Raw genomic sequence first — 17,426 nt, 5'->3', positions numbered from 1 at the left:
TTATGGGTACATGAAGCTCAAAATGCCCAGACCCAATAGAATCATCACTCTAGTTAGTGATCCCAACATAGTACTCCGCGTCGAGAACAAAACAGCCGCACTAGCCCTCGAGGCATTATCCGAAGCCTTTGTGGCGGGGGAGTTAACCGCGGTGCACTCCACAGTGGACAGGGACGACGTGATAGTAGATAAAAGATCCAAGTCCACCTCCTTTAAAGCAGCAGATGAAATAGTCAAATTCCAAGTCCATCCAACGGACCCCACAAAAACAGCATCCATCGGGGCATAGTTAAACCCCGTTGTAGACACTGCACTACGGGAGTTTCTGCGCGAGAATTGGGACATATTCGCCTGGCATCCTTCAGACATGCCAGGAATCCCATGCAGATTGGCCGAGCATAGCCTTAATGTGCTAAAAGGATTCAAGCCGGTCAAGCAGACTCTTCGGCGTTTCTCTGAACCTAAGCGACAAGCCATGGGAGAAGAACTAGCCAAGCTACTGGAGGCCGGATTTATTAGAGAAATAAAACATCCGGACTGGCTAGCAAAACTGGTGATGGTACCAAAGAAGGACAAATCCTGGCGCCTATGTGTCGACTTCAAAGACCTTAATAAGGCTTGCCCAAAGAATCCCTTGCCACTCCCCCGCATCGATCAAATCATCAATGCTACCGCAGGACACGAATTATTGTGCTTCCTCAATGCATACTCCGGTTACCACCAGATTAAGATGGAGAAGTCTGATCAAGCCGCAATGGCATTTATCATGCCATATGGCCCCGTATTTTTAACACAATGCCCTTCGGGCTCAAAAACGCCGGCGCAACATATCAGCGCATGATCTAGACATGTCTGGAAAAGCAGATCGGCAAGACTGTGGAGGCATATGTAGACGATGTGGTCATTAAAACCAGACACGTCGACTCTTTAATAGACGACTTGAGGTTCATGTTCACCAATCTCCGAACATACGACATTAAGCTCCTAGGCCTCATCATCTCCAGTAGAGGAATTGAAGCAAATCCGGCTAAAATCCGAGCTCTGTCGCAGTTGGCTATCCCAACTGAACTCAAGCAAATCCAGAAATTAACTGGATGTGTGGCGGCTTTAAGCCACTTTATTTCCCGATTAGGAGAAAATGCACTTCCCCTTTATCGCCTACTTCGGCGCACCGAACACTTCGAGTTGACGGACGCAGCCATGGCCGGACTGGAAGAAATAAAAGTCATCCTGGCCACCAACCCAATCTTGGCCGCGCCAACTATTGGCGAACCAATGCTATTATATATAGTGGCAACTCACCAAGTTGTAAGCGCAGTGCTCGTCGTCGAACGAGAGATGGACGGACATAAATTCCCACTTGAAAAGCCGGTATATTATGTATCCATCGTCCTCACTCCATGCAAATCATGGTACCCACATTACCAAAAGATAGCATACGCGGTATTTATGGCATCCCGGAAATTACGACACTACTTTCAAGAGTGTTCGGTTACGGTGGCCTCCGAAGTACCACTCAATGACATAATAAGCAACCGCGATGCCATGAGCCAGATTGCCAAATGGGCTATCGAGCTCCTCTCGTTCGACATAACATATAAGCCACGGTGAGCCATTAAGTCGCAAGTACTGGCCGATTTCATAGCCGAATGGACAAAAGCCGAACTCCCTAAAGAGTACGGCGCATACTCCAATTGGATCATGCACTTCGACAGTTCTAAAATGCTGACGGGTCTAGGGGCTCGCGTCATCCTGACGTCCCCCACCGGAGATACGGTGCAATATGTGCTCCAAATACTATATACGGACTCCAATAATGCAGCCGAATACGAGGCCCTATTACATGGTCTCCGGATGGCAATCTCCATGGGCATCCAACGCCTAGAGGTGCGTGGGGACTCGAACCTTGCAATATCCCAAATAAATGTAGACTTCGATGCCAAGGATCCGAATATGGCGGCAGATCGCAACGCCATCCTCAAAATGTCAGCTCGGTTCGAGGGGCTTGAATTCCACCATGTGGCTCGAGAAAACAACCAGGCGGCGGATATCCTAGCCCGTATCGGCGCTAAACGCGACCCTGTCCCACCGAACATATTCCTGGAAAGACTGTTTAAACCATCCGTGGTATGGAAAGGGGACACCGGCAAAAATAGTCCGGACCCGGCCACAACCCTAGATGTCGAACACTCTGACACAATTAGAGGCTCTGCCACCGAAATAACACCTTCAGCCCACGTGATAATGGTCGTCATTGCTCCATGGACAGAATCATTCTTGGCCTACTTAACTAGACAGGAATTACCCGAGGACCAAAATGAGGCATGCTGCATAGTGCGGCGATCTAAAGCCTACAAGGTCCACAAGGGAGAGCTTTATAAGAAAACCACAACCGGAGTCCTTCAAAGGTGCATCTCTGAAGAGGAAGGGCGGAAGCTTTTGGCAGAAATCCATGCCGGACTCGGCGGCCACCACGCCGCAGCCCGGGCCCTTGTAAGCAAGGCCTTCCGTACATGTTTTTATTGGCCAACGGCCCAGGCAGATGCACATCATCTGGTACAACATTGTGTCGGTTGCCAGCTTTTTGCAAACCAAAGCCACATGCCACCTACCGCCCTCCAAACAATCCCCATTACTTGGCCCTTTGCGGTCTGGGGGCTTGATATGGTCGGACCCCTCAAAGGGGGAACACATAAGAATAAATACTTACAAGTCATGGTGGATAAATTCACCAAATGGATAGAAGCCAAACCTGTCAAAACGGTTGAATCCGGACTGGTGATAGACTTCATATCCAGGGTCATACACCATTATTGCATCCCCCACAGCATCATCACTGACAACGGCACGAACTTTACTGCCGACGAGGTGATACTTTGGTGCAGCAACATGGGCATCAAGCTCGATTATGCTTCTCTCTATCATCTGCAAACTAACGGTCAAGTTGAAGGAGCGAATGGTCTTATCATGAGCGGCATTAAACCCAGATTAGTCTGATCCTTAAAGGAATCAGACACTCATTGGGTAGAGGAGCTCGGCTCCGTACTATGGGGGCTGCAGACCACGCCAAATCACACTACCGAATACTCACCGTTTATTATGGTGTAAGGCGCTGAGGCGGTGCTGCCTTGTGACATAATTCATGACTCACCTCAAGTGCGCATGTACGAAGAAAGAGAGGCCGAGCTCGATCGGCAGGATAGTTTGGATGCCCTAGAGGAGGAGCGCGACGTGGCAAAAGCCCATTCCTCATTCTATCAGCAACAGGCTCGAAGGTATCAAACAAGAGAAGTGCGGGCCAAAACCTATAACGTTGGCAAACTGGTTCTACGCCTGCCAGAGAAGAAAAAGAACAAGCTCCAGCCCAAATGGGAAGGTCCCTTCATTATCGACCAGGTTCTGACCGGTGGAGCGTACCGTCTGTGAGATGCATCGGATAACCGACTCGAGCCAAACCCATGGAACGCAGCCAGACTCCAAAGATTCTACGCCTAGCGCCGGACTCTATGTTCGTCTCCTTACCTCCATCAATTTTTTGCACATCTGTTTTTTCTCTCTTTCTTTCTCTTTTTTCTCTTCAAGGCCCTAAAGGGCTAAAATTGTGTCTTGGTTACACAATCTTGACGAGCTAACCGCGCTCAATATACCTGGGGGCTTTTTACACAGAAGCTTAATCTAAATACCTTTCCGGGCTTTATGCCCCACACATGTGTTATTCTTCCGCATGTACCTTTTTTCGTCATTATATGCATCGATATGACTTAAGTTTTGCCTCTTGTATTTATGCCCTACGTTCCCGTTAATTCGGCTAGGGCATAAGGGGAGCACCTCTGCGATTGTTACTGCCGGGTCAGCCAGATGTGTACCTCAGACTAGGTGAAGCCGAAAGCTAGCGTTCTTAAGGGAATATTCGGTCGGTGAATAAAAGATGACTTTCATTTAAATTACTACACACCCCCAGATGTTTTTAGCCTGCGTCTCGCAGTTCGGACATGCACATTAGGGCATGCGTAGCCAGGGAAAGGAACCCTTAATGGAACTATTCTCCCTAGAAGATGTTTCTTACTATCCATGTAATATAACATAGCTAGTTGGGTACTTGTCTGTTCAAGCACTTATGACCCCTACGCCTGGTTTCCACGCATACCCTGGTTTTTACATAACCGAGTTGGTATTCGGATACACTCCAGACTATCGGGTCCAGAGGTCAAAGCGAAAAGGTCCGCCATGACAAATGATTTACAATCCGGCTAGGGACATTAGATATGTCACTTGAAGTACACAGTCACTAAGACTGATTAAATTCTTCCTCTATACCATCCAACAGGCTGTCTAGCCTACAATCATGTTGGGAATACTTTGCGGCTAATTCTACTTGATCATACACAAAGCTGACGGGGATCTCTTTCCCATCGGGCCCCACAGGTCCGACCTCGGCCATGTGGTTTGGGTCAGCCTTGGTATATCGTGTCTTCACCATAGCCCAGGCTTCCCTTGCACCTTGTCGGCAGGCTGATATCTTCCATAATCGGAAGCACCGCCGCGCTCCCTTTAGCTTCTATATAAGCTCCCCCATGCCTCCTGGCGGGGACGCGGATGGCCGCAAGGCTTGGGCAATACCCTGCATCACCTGCCGAACTAGTTCGTGAAGTTGTGAGAGCTCTGGTAGAAGATCACCTGAAGACCCGGGCATCTCCTCCGCGGGACGACCCATCAACATACCTACACACATAACGCTGTTAGCAGGCTTCTTCGCCGAACTCCTTTAAAAAGTTCGTTCAAGCACTTACTGAAAATGCCACGCCGAAGCCGTTTATTCTCCTTCATAGAGTCCGCAAGCTGGGCTCAAACATCCTTCAGTTCCACGCCCAGCCGGATATTGGCATCTTGGAGATCATTTTTCTCCTGCCTGACTCGCATCAGCACGCGCTTGCCAACATTTCGCTGTCGATCATCACGTGCCGTATCCGCCTCCATGGCCTCCGGATTCACTCTGGGGCCACCTACAACATCTATTGTTAGGTGTGCATACATGCCGCATACTACCTGGTACCCATATTCTTTCAATAGGCAAAAGAGCTACCAGAAGGACCCTTTTTGGACTCCTTCAATGCGGCAACAGCGGCTTCCAGCTGGGCCTTGCACTCGTCCATCTCTTAAGACAATTGGGAATTCTTCTCCGTAAGAACCTGCACAGATATTGATCCTTAAAACAGTTGTGTCAACTGCTTCAAGTCTCAGGGGCTACTGATACATGTAATCGTCAGATTTGCTTACCCGTATATCCCTTACATATTGGTTCGTGGCTCTGGCTAGACCATTTCTAGCAGCATGGATGTAAGCACCTCCGTAATTGAAGGCATCAAATACCTTTGGCGAGAAACAAGCGTCACAGAGTACGGCCCGGCGACGCCTGTGATTCATGGCGCTCTCCACTTCTGAATTTGTAGCGGATAGTCCATCCGCATCCTTTGTAGGAGGAGCATCCGGCCTCCGCCCCATGTTGGCTTCCGCCTCTATGTCCAGCCCTAGAGCCCGACTGGTGGAGGTGTGATCGGTAGCCTCTCCGGATATAGTCTGGCGAGCGTTTTTTCTATTAAAGAAACATGGACGTCATTACATTTTGAGAAAGACGACAACCACAGAGTGAGGTTTTGTGTCATACCTCTGCGCCGGCGTCTCCATTCTGACCGCCTTCCTTTTTGGCCTACCCGGCTTTGGTGCCTCTTGTTGGCGAGTTGCTGCGGGTTCGGCACGGCGCCCGAATGCCTTCCCTGTAAAACACCATATGTGTACGGTAGGTGAAGTGTCTAAAAGGGGATCCTATTTTTGGAGTTGGGATTTTGGTTTTTCTTACGTGCGACGCAGGGAGCAGTCCGGGATAGTCGGCCGTTATGGCCACCATAGCGTCATCGCAACTCAATTGATAGAATTGCCAGTCTATCAGCTCCACGAATATGTCCGGATCCTCTTCGAGTCCGGGACCGAGTGCCCGGCCAGGGTCCTCTGGTTGTGGAGATGGGTTGTTGACCTCCCTTACAGCTTTTCGCAGTTCCTGCCACAAAATGGCAAGGTGAGTACCTACGGCGAAGAATGCGGGAAGAATGGGAGTAACGAGGTATAACTCACCCAGCTTGGAGGGTTGTACATGGAGAATCCATCCCGTGGCTTGATACAGATGAACTCCTCTTCCTCTCCCTTGAATAACTCGGACAGAATTTTTGCTAAAGCAGCAGCGCAGTCCGGTCCCTTACACCCGCAGCGGGTGGCATCAGCTTCCCCGTTAAAACACCATAGGGGGTGCCCTCGATATTGAAGTGGATGCACTCCCCGCATTGTGCATATTGACATAACCTCGACTATTGTCAATCCTGATTGAGCTAGCACTTTAATCTGGTTCATCAGGTAAAGGACTTCTTCGTTGTCTTCCTCCTGGGGACTCCGTGGGCGCCAGCATCGACGTTTCTTCAGAGGAGCATTGTTGAACTCAGGAAGACCCCGCCGAACAGGGTCTGGAAGGGGGACGTCCTCCATATAAAACCACTCCGAAGGCCAGTCTTCGGATGTCTTCTTCGGAGTACCGGACAGGTATCCGGTTTCGGCGATGCACCATATTTCGGCTCCGCCCACTTGATAAAGTGACCCCTTCTGTGTGCGGGGCACAAGGCAAAATAACCTTTTCCATAGCTCGAAATGAGCCTCGTAGCCCAAAAATAGCTCGCAAAGGGCAACGTAGCCGGAGATGTGTAATATGGAAGTAGGGGTGAAATTATGTAGTTGGAGGCCGTAAAACTCCAGGAGGTCGCGGAGGAACGGATGAATTGGCAATCCGAGTCCCCTTAGTAAGTAAGGGATAAGGCACACCCGCTCCCCCTTAGAGGGGCTGGGGAAGCTCTCCGCTTGCTCCCTGCCATTATAGGTGGCGAGCCCGGCTCGGACGGGGACCATATACGCTGGAGGGAGACATCCCTGATTCTGCAGCTCTACTAATCGACTGTGCGGGACGGAACACCTCTCCCAATCACCGGGCTTAGGGCTACGGGGGCGGGAGGAGGAGCTGCGGTGGTCGGCCATGTTGGAATGGATTTTTTCCGAGCGTGCTCTGATGGATTCTCGCCGTGGGAGGATGGTGTGGATTGGATCTAAGAATCCACATCCCTTTAATAGACAATTTATTTACCTGGCTAGGGGTGTGAATGTAAAAACTCCCTGGCTCCTCACAGTCGCTCGACGCGTGGAAAATCGCCCTTATTAGGCACAGAAGCCAGGAAGTCCAACATTTATGAGAGTCGGACACTACTTAACAGATATTCAAGATTTGGAGAAGAACCCGCCTTGCAATGCCGAAGACAATACTGCGCGCCGGACTCGTCGTCATTGAAGCCTGGTTCAGGGGCTACTGAGGGAGTCCTGGATTAGGGGGTCTCCGGACAGCCGGACTATATCCTTTTGCCGGACTGTTGGACTATGAAGATACAATATTGAAGACTTTGTCCGGTGTCCGGATGGGACTCTACTTGCCATGGAACGCAAGCTAGGCAATATGGACATGTATATCTCCTCCTTTGTAACCGACCTTGTGTAACCCTAGCCCCCTCCGGTGTCTATATAAACCGGAGGGTTTTAGTTCGTAGGACAACATACAATCATACCATAGGCTAGCTTATAGGGTTTAGCCTCTCTGATCTCGTGGTAGATCAACTCTTGTAATACTCATATCATCAAGAACAATCAAGTAGGACGTAGGGTATTACCTCCATCAAGAGGGCCCGAACCTAGGTAAACATCGTGTCCCCTGCCTCCTGTTACCATCCACCTTAGACGCACAGTTCGGGACCCCCTACCTGAGATCCGCCGGTTTTGACATCGACATTGGGATTAGAGGCTTATTTTAATTAATGCATCTATATACTTGGCAAAGGGTGGAAGTCTAGGCCTTTTGCTCGGTGTTTTGTTCCGCTCTTGCCACCCTAGTTTTTGCCATACCAGTGTTACGTTCCTTGATTTTGCGTTCCTTACACGGTTGGGGTTATGGGACCCCCTTGATAGTTTGCTTTGAATAAAACTCCTCCAGCAAGGCCCAACCTTGGCTTTAACATTTGCCTAATAACAACTAAAATTTTCCTACGGAGTAATTAACCGGAGGATTATCTTAATTCAACCCCCGGGGCCAGTGTTCCTCTGAGTGCTGGTCCAACCTGGAGCATCCCCAAGCTTAATTCCTGCTCGTCCTCGAGTAGGTAAATGATAAAAACAAAACTTTTGATGTGGAATGCTACTTGGCATAATTTCAATGTAATTCTTCTTAATTGTGATATGAATATTCAGATCTGAAAGATTCAAGAAAAAAGTTTAATATTGACATAGAAATAATAATACTTCAAGCATACTAACTAAGAAATTATGTCTTCTCAAAATAACATGGCCAAAGAAAGTTATCCCTACAAAATCATATAGTATGGCTATGCTCTATCTTCACCACACAAAATATTTAAATCATGCACAACCCCGATGAAAAGCCAAGCAATTGTTTCTTGACATTCTCAAACTTTTTCAATCTTCATGCAATACATGAGCGTGAGCCATGGACATAGCACTATAGGTGGAATAGAATGTTGGTTGTGGAGAAGACAAAAAGGGAGAAGATAGTCTCACATCAACTAGGCGTATCAACAGGCTATGGAGATGCCCATTAATAGATATCAATGTGAGTGAGTAGGGATTGCCATGCAACGGATGCACTAGAGCTATAAGTATATGAAATCACAAATAGAAACTAAGTGGGTGTGCATGCAACTCGCTTGCTCACGAAGACCTAGGGCAATTTGAGGAAGCCCATCATTGGAATATACAAGCCAAGTTCAATAATGAAAATTTTCCACTAGTATATGAAAGTGACAACATAGGAGACTCCCTATCATGAAGATCATGGTGCTACTTTGAAGCACAAGTGTGGTAAAAGGATAGTAGCATTGTCCCTTCTCTCTTTTTCTCTCATTTTTTTATGTGGGCCTTTTCTCTCTTTTTTATGGCCTCTTTTTTTTGTCTGGAGTCTCATCCCGACTTGTGGGGGAATCATAGTCTCCATCATCCTTTCCTCACTAGGACAATGCTCTAATAATGATGATCATCACACTTTTATTTTCTTACAACTCGATAATTAGAACAAACTATGACTCTATGTGAATGCCTCCGGCAGTGTACCGGGATATGCAATGAATCAAGAGTGACATGTATGAAAGAATTATGAACGGTGGCTTTGCCACAAATACGATGTCAACTACATGATCATGCAAAGCAATATGACAATGATGAAGTGTGTCATAATAACGGGATGGTGGAAAGTTGCATGGCAATATATCTCGGAATGGCTATGGAAATGCCATAATAGGTAGGTATGGTGGCTGTTTTGAGGAAGGTATATGGTGGGTGTATGATACCGGCGAAAGGTGCGCGGTATTAGAGAAGCTAGCAATGGTGGAAGGGTGAGAGTGCGTATGATCCATGGACACAACATTAGTCATAAAGAACTCATATACTTATTGCCAAAATATACAAGTTATCAAAGCAAAGTATTACGCGCATGCTCCTAGGGGGGTAGATTGGTAGGAAAAGACCATCGTTCATCCCCGACCGCCACTCATAAGGAAGACAATCAATAAATAAATCATGCTCCGACTTCATCACATAACGGTTCACCATACGTGCATGCTACGGGAATCACAAACTTTAACACAAGTATTTCTAAAATTCACAACTACTCAACTAGCACAACTTTAATATCACCATCACCATATCTCAAAACAATTATCAAGCATCAAACTTCTCATAGTATTCGACACACTCCTAGAATATTAGGATTATTTAATCAAATTACCATGCTATTTAAGACTCTCAAAATAATCTAAGTGAAGCATGAGAGATCAATAGATTCTATAAAACAAATCCACCACCGTGCTCTAAAAGATATAAGTGAAGTACTAGAGCAAAACAATATAACTCAAAAGATATAAGTGAAGCACATAGAGTATTCTAACAATTTTCGAATCATGTGTGTCTCTCTCAAAAGGTGTGTACAGCAAGGATGATTGTGGTAAACTAACAAATAAAGACTCAAATAATACAAGACGCTCCAAGCAAAACACATATCATGTGGTGAATAAAATATAGCTCCAAGTAAAGTTACCGATAGAAGTAGACGAAAGAAGGGATGCCTTCCGGGGTATCCCCAAGATTTGGCTTTTAGGTGTCCTTAGATTATCTTGGGGGTGCCATGGGCATCCCCAAGCTTAGGCTCTTGCCACTCCTTGTTCCATAATCCATCAAATCTTTACCCAAAACATGAAAACTTCACAACACAAAACTTAAAGTAGAAAATCTCGTGAGCTCCGTTAGCGAAATAAAACAAAAGACCACTTCAGGGTACTGTAATGAACTCCTTATTTTTTTACATTGGTGTTAAACCTACTGTATTCCAACTTCTCTAAGGTTTATAAACTATTTTACTAGCCATAGATTCATCCAAATAAGCAAACAACACACGAAAAACAGAATCTGTCAAAAACAGAACAGTCTGTAGTAATCTGTAGCTAGCCCAAGATCTGGAACCCAAAAAATTATAAAATAAATTTCTGAACGTGAGAAATTTATATATTAATCATATGAAAAAATAATTAGCTAAATATTACTTTCCAAATAAAAATGGCAGCAGTTCTCGTGAGCGCTAAAGTTTCTGTTTTTTACAGCAAGATTAACAAGACTTTCCCCAAGTCTTCCCAACGGTTCTACTTGGCACAAACACTAATTAAACACAAAACACAACCAAAACAGAGGCTAGATAAATTATTTATTACTAAACAGGAGCAAAAAGCAAGGAATAAAAATAAAATTGGGTTGCCTCCCAACAAGCGCTATCGTTTAACGCCCCTAGCTAGGCATAAAAAGCAAGGGTAGATCTAGGTATTGCCATCTTTGGTAGGCAATCCATAAGTGGCTCTCATAATAGATTCATAAGGTAATTTAATTTTATTTCTAGGGAAGTGTTCCATGCCTTTCCTTAATGGAAATTGGAATCTAATATTTCCCCTCCTTCATATCAATAATTGCACCAATCGTTCGAAGGAAAGGTCTACCAAGAATAATAGGACATGAAGGATTGCAATCTATGTCAAGAACAATAAAATCTACAGGCACATAATTCCTATTTCCAACAATAAGAACATCATTAATTCTTCCCATAGGTTTCTTAATAGTGGAATCCTCAAGGTGCAAGTTTAAAGAGCAATCATCAAAATCACAGAAACCTAAGAAATCACACAAAGTTTTTGGAATCATGGAAACACTAGCACCCAAATCACACAAAGCATAGCATTCATGATCTTTAATTTTAATTTGAATAGTTGGTTCCTACTCATCATAAAGTTTTCTAGGGATAGAAACTTCCAACTCAAGTTTTTCTTCATAAGATTGCATCAAAGCATCAACAATATGTTTGGTAAACACTTTATTTTGACTATAAGCGTAAGGAGAATTTAGCACACATTGCAACAAGGAAATACAATCTATCAAAGAGCAATTATCATAATTAAATTCCATTAAATCCAAAATAGTAGGTTCATTAACATCTAGAGTTTTGATCTCTTCAATTCCACTTTTATCAAATTTGGCATCAATATCTAAAGACTCCGAATTTTTGGAACGCGTTCTAGGTAAAGGTGGATCATATTTTGTCCCATCATTATCAAGATTCATATTGCAAAACAAATATTTAATAGGGGACACATCAAGAACTTTTAGATCTTCATCTTTATTATCATGGAAACTAGAAGAACACACTCTTATAAAGGAATCTTTCTTAGCACGCATCCTAGCGGTTCTTTCTTTGAACTCATCAATGGAAATTCTCATGGCTTTGAGAGACTCACTGATATCATGCTTAGGTGGAATAGATCTAAGTTTCAAAGAATCAACATCAAGAGAAATTCTATCAACGTTCCTAGAAAACTCATCAATCTTAAGCAATTTTGCTTCAATCAAAGCATTGAAATTCTTTTACGAACTAATAAATTATTTAATATTAGATTCAAAATCAGAGGGCATCTTATTATAATTTTGATAAGAATTGTTGTAGGAATTACCATAATTATTAGAGGGATTGCTAGGATAAGGCCTAGGATTAAAGTTTCCCCTATACGCATTGTTACCAAAATTATTCCTACCAACAAAATTCACATCCATAGATTCATTATTATTCTCAATCAAATTAGACAAAGGCATATCATTAGGATTAGAAGAAACACTTTTATTAGCAAATAATTTCAAAAGTTCATCCATCTTTCCACTCAAAACATTAATTTCTTCTATCGCATGCACTTTCTTATTAGTAGATCTTTTAGTGTGCCATTGAGAATAATTAATCATAATATTATCCAGGAGTTTAGTAGATTCTGCTAAAGTGATTTCCATAAAAGTGCATCCCACGGCTAAATCTAAAAGATTTCTATAAGAAAAATTCAATCCGGCATAAAAAATTTGTATAATCATCCACAAATTCAAACCATGTGTTGGGCAATTACGTATCATTAATTTCATCCTCTCCCAAGCTTGTGCAACATGTTCGTGATCAAGTTGCTTCAAATTCATAATATTGTTTTTAAGAGAGATGATCTTAGTGGGAGGAAAATACTTAGAGATAAAATCATCTTTGCACTTATTCCACGAATCAATACTATTTTTAGGCAAAGACGAAAACCAAGCTTTAGCACGATCTCTAAGCGAAAAAGGAAATAGCTTCAATTTAAAAATATCATTATCAACATCTTTCTTCTTTTGAATGTCACACAAATCAACAAAGCTATTTAGATGGGTAGCGGCATCTTAACTAGGAAGGCCGAAAAACGGATCTTTCATGACAAGATTCAGCAAGGTAGCATTAATTTCACAAGATTCAGCATCTATAAGAGGAGCAATCGGAGTGCTAATAAAATCATTGTTGTTGGTATTGGTGAAGTCACACAATTTAGTGTTATCTTGAGCCATCATGACAAGCAAGCAATCCAACACACAAGCAAACAAGAAGCGGGCAAATAGAGAAAGAGAGGGAGGATAGAGAGAGAGGGAGAATAAAACGGCAAGGGTGAAGTTGGGGAGAGAAAAACGAGAGGCAAATGGAAAATAATGTAATGCGGGAGATAAGGGTTTGTGATGGGTACTTGGTATGTTGACTTTTGCGTAGATCTCCCCGACAATGGCGCCAGAAATCCTTCTTGCTACCTCTTGAGCACTTGCGTTGGTTTTCCCTTGAAGAGGAAAGGGTGATGCAGCAGAGTAGCGTAAGTATTTCCCTCGGTTTTTGAGAACCAAGGTATCAATCCAGTAGGAGGCTACGTGCGAGTCCCTCGCACCTGCACAAAACAAATAAATCCTCGCAACGAATGCGATAAGGGGTTGACAATCCCTACACGGTCACTTACGAGAGTGAGATCTGATAGATATGATAAGATAATATTTTTGGTATTTTTATGATAAAGATGCAAAGTAAAATAAAAGGCAATGAAAATAACAAAGTATTGGAAGATTAATATGATGAAGATAGACCCGGGGGCCACAGGTTTCACCAGTGGCTTTTCTCGAGAGCATAAGTATTTTACGGTGGGCGAACGAATTACTGTTGAGCAATTGACAGAATTGAGCAAAGTTATGAGAATATCTAGGTATGATCATGTATATAGGAATCATATCCGAGACAAGTAGACCGACTCCTGCCTGCATCTACTACTATTACTCCACACATCGACCGCTATCCAGCATGCATCTAGAGTATTAAGTTCATAAGAACAGAGTAACGCCTTAGGCAAGATGACATGATGTAGAGGGATAAACTCATGCAATATAATGAAAACCCCATCTTGTTATCCTCGATGGCAACAATAGAATACGTGCCTTGCTGCCCCTACTGTCACTGGGAAAAGGACAACGCAAGATTGAACCCAAAGCTAAGCACTTCTCTCATTGCAAGAAAGATCAATCTAGTAGGCCAAACCAAACTAATAATTCGAAGAGACCTGCAAAGATAACCAATCATACATAAAAGAATTCAGAGGAGATTCAAATATTGTTCATAGGTAAACTTGATCATAAACCCACAATTCATTGGTCTCAACAAACACACCGCAAAAAGAAGATTACATCGAATAGATCTCCACAAGAGAGGGGGAGAACTTTGTATTGAGAACCAAAAAGAGAGAAGAAGCCATCTAGTTAATAACTATGGGCCCGTAGGTCTGAGGTAAACTACTCACACTTGATCGGAGAGGCTATGGTGTTGATGTAGAAGCCCTCTGTGATTGATGTCCCCTCCGGTGGAGCTCCGAAACAGGACCCAAGATGGGATCTCGTGGATACAGAAAGTTACGGCGGTGGAATTAGGGTTTTTGCTCCGTATCTGATCGTTTGGTGGTACATAGGTATATATAGGAGGATGAAGTATGTCGGTGGAGCAACAGGGGGCCCACGAGGGTGGAGGGCACGCCTGGGGGGTAGGTGCGCCCCCTACCTTGTGGCCTCGCTATTGGTTTCTTGACGTATGGTCTAAGTCTCCTGGGTCTTGTTCAGTGAGAAAATCATGTTCCCGAAGGTTTCATTCCGTTTGGACTCCATTTGACATTCCTTTTCTTCGAAACCCTAAAATAGGGAAAAAACAGCAATTCTGGGCTGGGCCTCCGGTTAATAGGTTAGTCCCAAAAATAATATAAAAGTGGATAATAAAGCCCAATAATGTCCAAAACAGTAGATAATATAGCATGGAACAATCAAATATTATAGATACATTGGAGATTATCACCTGGGCGATGTCCGCTACACCCTGGGCAACCAGGATCTCAGCCAACCCAGCGTCTGGCCCATCCCGTGTGCCCTGAGAACGAGATACGTGCGACTCCTATCGGGATTTGTTGGCACATCGAGCGGTCGAAATGTCTTGTGACCTGGATTCTGAGACTGATCGGGTCGTTCTGGGAGAAGGAATATCCTTTATTGATCGTGAGAGCTTGTGATGGGCTTTCGAGAGTCGTGCAGGGTATAAACTTTCGAGAGCCCTGCAAGGTATAAACTTTTGAGAGTCGTGCCCACGGTTATATGGCAGATTGGAATTTGTTAATATCCAGTTGTAGAGAACTTGACACTTGACTTAATTAAAATACATCAACCGCGTGTTAGCCGTTATGGTCTCTTTTCAGCGGAGTCCGGGAAGTGAACACAGTTGGGTTATGTATGAATGTAAGTAGGTCAGGATCACTTCTTGATCACTTCTAGTTGCCCATTGCATAGTTTCTCATCTTACTCTTGTACTCGTATGTTAGCCACCATATTTGCTTTGTGCCTCCAGCAACTCCACCTCATAACCACATCCTACCTATAAGCTTAAATAGTATTGATCTCACAGGTTTTGAGATTGTTGAGTCTTTGTGACTCACAAATACTACCAAAACAGTTGTAGGTGCCGATGATACTAGTGCAGGTGATGCCACCGAACTCAAGTGGGAGTTCGACGAGGACCTCACTCGTTACTATGTTTCATTTCCTGATGATTAGTAGTGGCTCCCAGTTGGGATGATCGGGATTTAGCATTTTTTGTTGTCTTCTTTTCATTTGGTTTCGTCTATAGTCGGACTATGTGTGTACTCTGACTAATGTATGAATTATTTGATCATTGTGTGACGTGGTGATTGTAAGCCAACCATTTATTCTATCCTTGTTCTTGTACATGGGATTGTGTGAAGATGACCCTTCTTGCGACCAAAAAATGCGGTTATGCCTCTAAGTCATGCCCTGACACGTGGGAGATATAGCCGCATCTTGGGTGTTACATGTGGTTATCAGAGCCATCCCGGTCTTAGGAGCCCCCTGCTTGATCAAATCGCTGACATTGTTGAGCCTAGAACAAAAATGTTTTGAGTCTTAGGATTATATATACCGAAGAGTAGGATTCTTTTTACTCCTCAGCTCCCTTCGTCGCTTTGGTGAGGTCTCCTAACGTAGATGTTTTGACTTTCCTGTCCTCATTTTCACTAAAAAATTCGGATCACACGGGTATCCTGGGATCGTTCTGATATTCTTGTGAGGAGAACATTGTTCTTGGTGCCTCCTGACATTTAGGGGTTATGGCATTGTCCCAGGGAGTTGAGCTCTGAGGCGTTGTCGTCACAATTTTATCATTGCAGTTCTGGAATACCCGAGTTCGCCGACATCGAAAATCTCTTTTACGTAGTTTGTGGTGAGATAACCTCGAGGCCACCCAGTACTGGGGAGGGAGTTCGGGAGTATTACCACAGCTTGTATAACGGATGCTTTTTGAAGGTTGAGGTACACGATTTCCAGAGTTTTCTTGGTTATGTGTTGACGGATGGATACAGTTGGAGCGTAGGGCTTGTTAGTTGTGTGATATATATTGTGCCTCCCTATATCCCTAACACCAGATTGCATAACCAGAAACTTTCGGGAGTTAATAGGTGGGACTTCAAGTAGATGTAGTTATTCTTCCGGCAGATAATTGGTATGTGATTGGGTAATCCTTACCACTTATTTGTTCCAATCGTACCTTGTTGTTTCATTCATTAACCTTTGTCTAAGTGGCTTATCGCCTTATTGGTCGTCTAATGTTAACTTTGGAATTCATTCGTTCAATCTCTGTTCAAATGTTTATTGTGAAGACTATATGTTGCAATTTCTATCCGTTGATTCAGCTTGTCTATCTGCCTATCATGGTTCTAATGGATGTCACCCTCTTCAGGATGGCTCTTCCAACGTGTCTGAATCTGGACTGCAATGATGGGAATCAGGCGAACCATACACCTCATTCGCCTCTAGAGGCATGGCAAGCTGTCATGGCAGCCGCCAATGCCAATACCCAGATTCTTTGGGAACTCTTCACTACAAAAAAAAGACACATCCGTGACATTTTGGGCCGAACGAAAAAAATTCTGTCATACATATGACACTTCTATGACGATAATTGTGACAAAACCCGGTATCATCATAGATGTGGTGGGCTCCTACTTCTATGATAAAAAATCATGACAGAAAATGGGCTTTTCATCCTGAGCGGGCCGGAGACGCAGTTGCATGACATTCTTTGGGCCATCCATGATGGAAAAAACCGTGGTAGAAGCGAGGGGGAGAAAATTTAGGGCAGTTCCCGGTTATGGTGGGAGGTCGGGGGCCGAGCGATGCACGTTTCTCTCGTACACGTACGCACATGTGTGCGAGGCAATGGCTCTAACTGAACCCGAGCAATTGCACTACAGGCTACGCATTATTGAACCCGAGCGATCGATCGATGGCTGTTAACTGAACCCGATTGAGCGATTCCTTTGCTACTGCTGCTAACTGAAGCCGATCGATGCTTCCTCTGGATGAACAGTGAGCAT

Source organism: Triticum dicoccoides, chromosome 4A (genome assembly GCF_002162155.2).
Source record: "Triticum dicoccoides isolate Atlit2015 ecotype Zavitan chromosome 4A, WEW_v2.0, whole genome shotgun sequence".
In the NCBI taxonomy this organism is placed as follows: Eukaryota; Viridiplantae; Streptophyta; class Magnoliopsida; order Poales; family Poaceae; genus Triticum; species Triticum dicoccoides.
The sequence above is the reverse complement of the archived record's forward strand: the minus strand, read 5'-3'. Positions refer to the sequence as shown.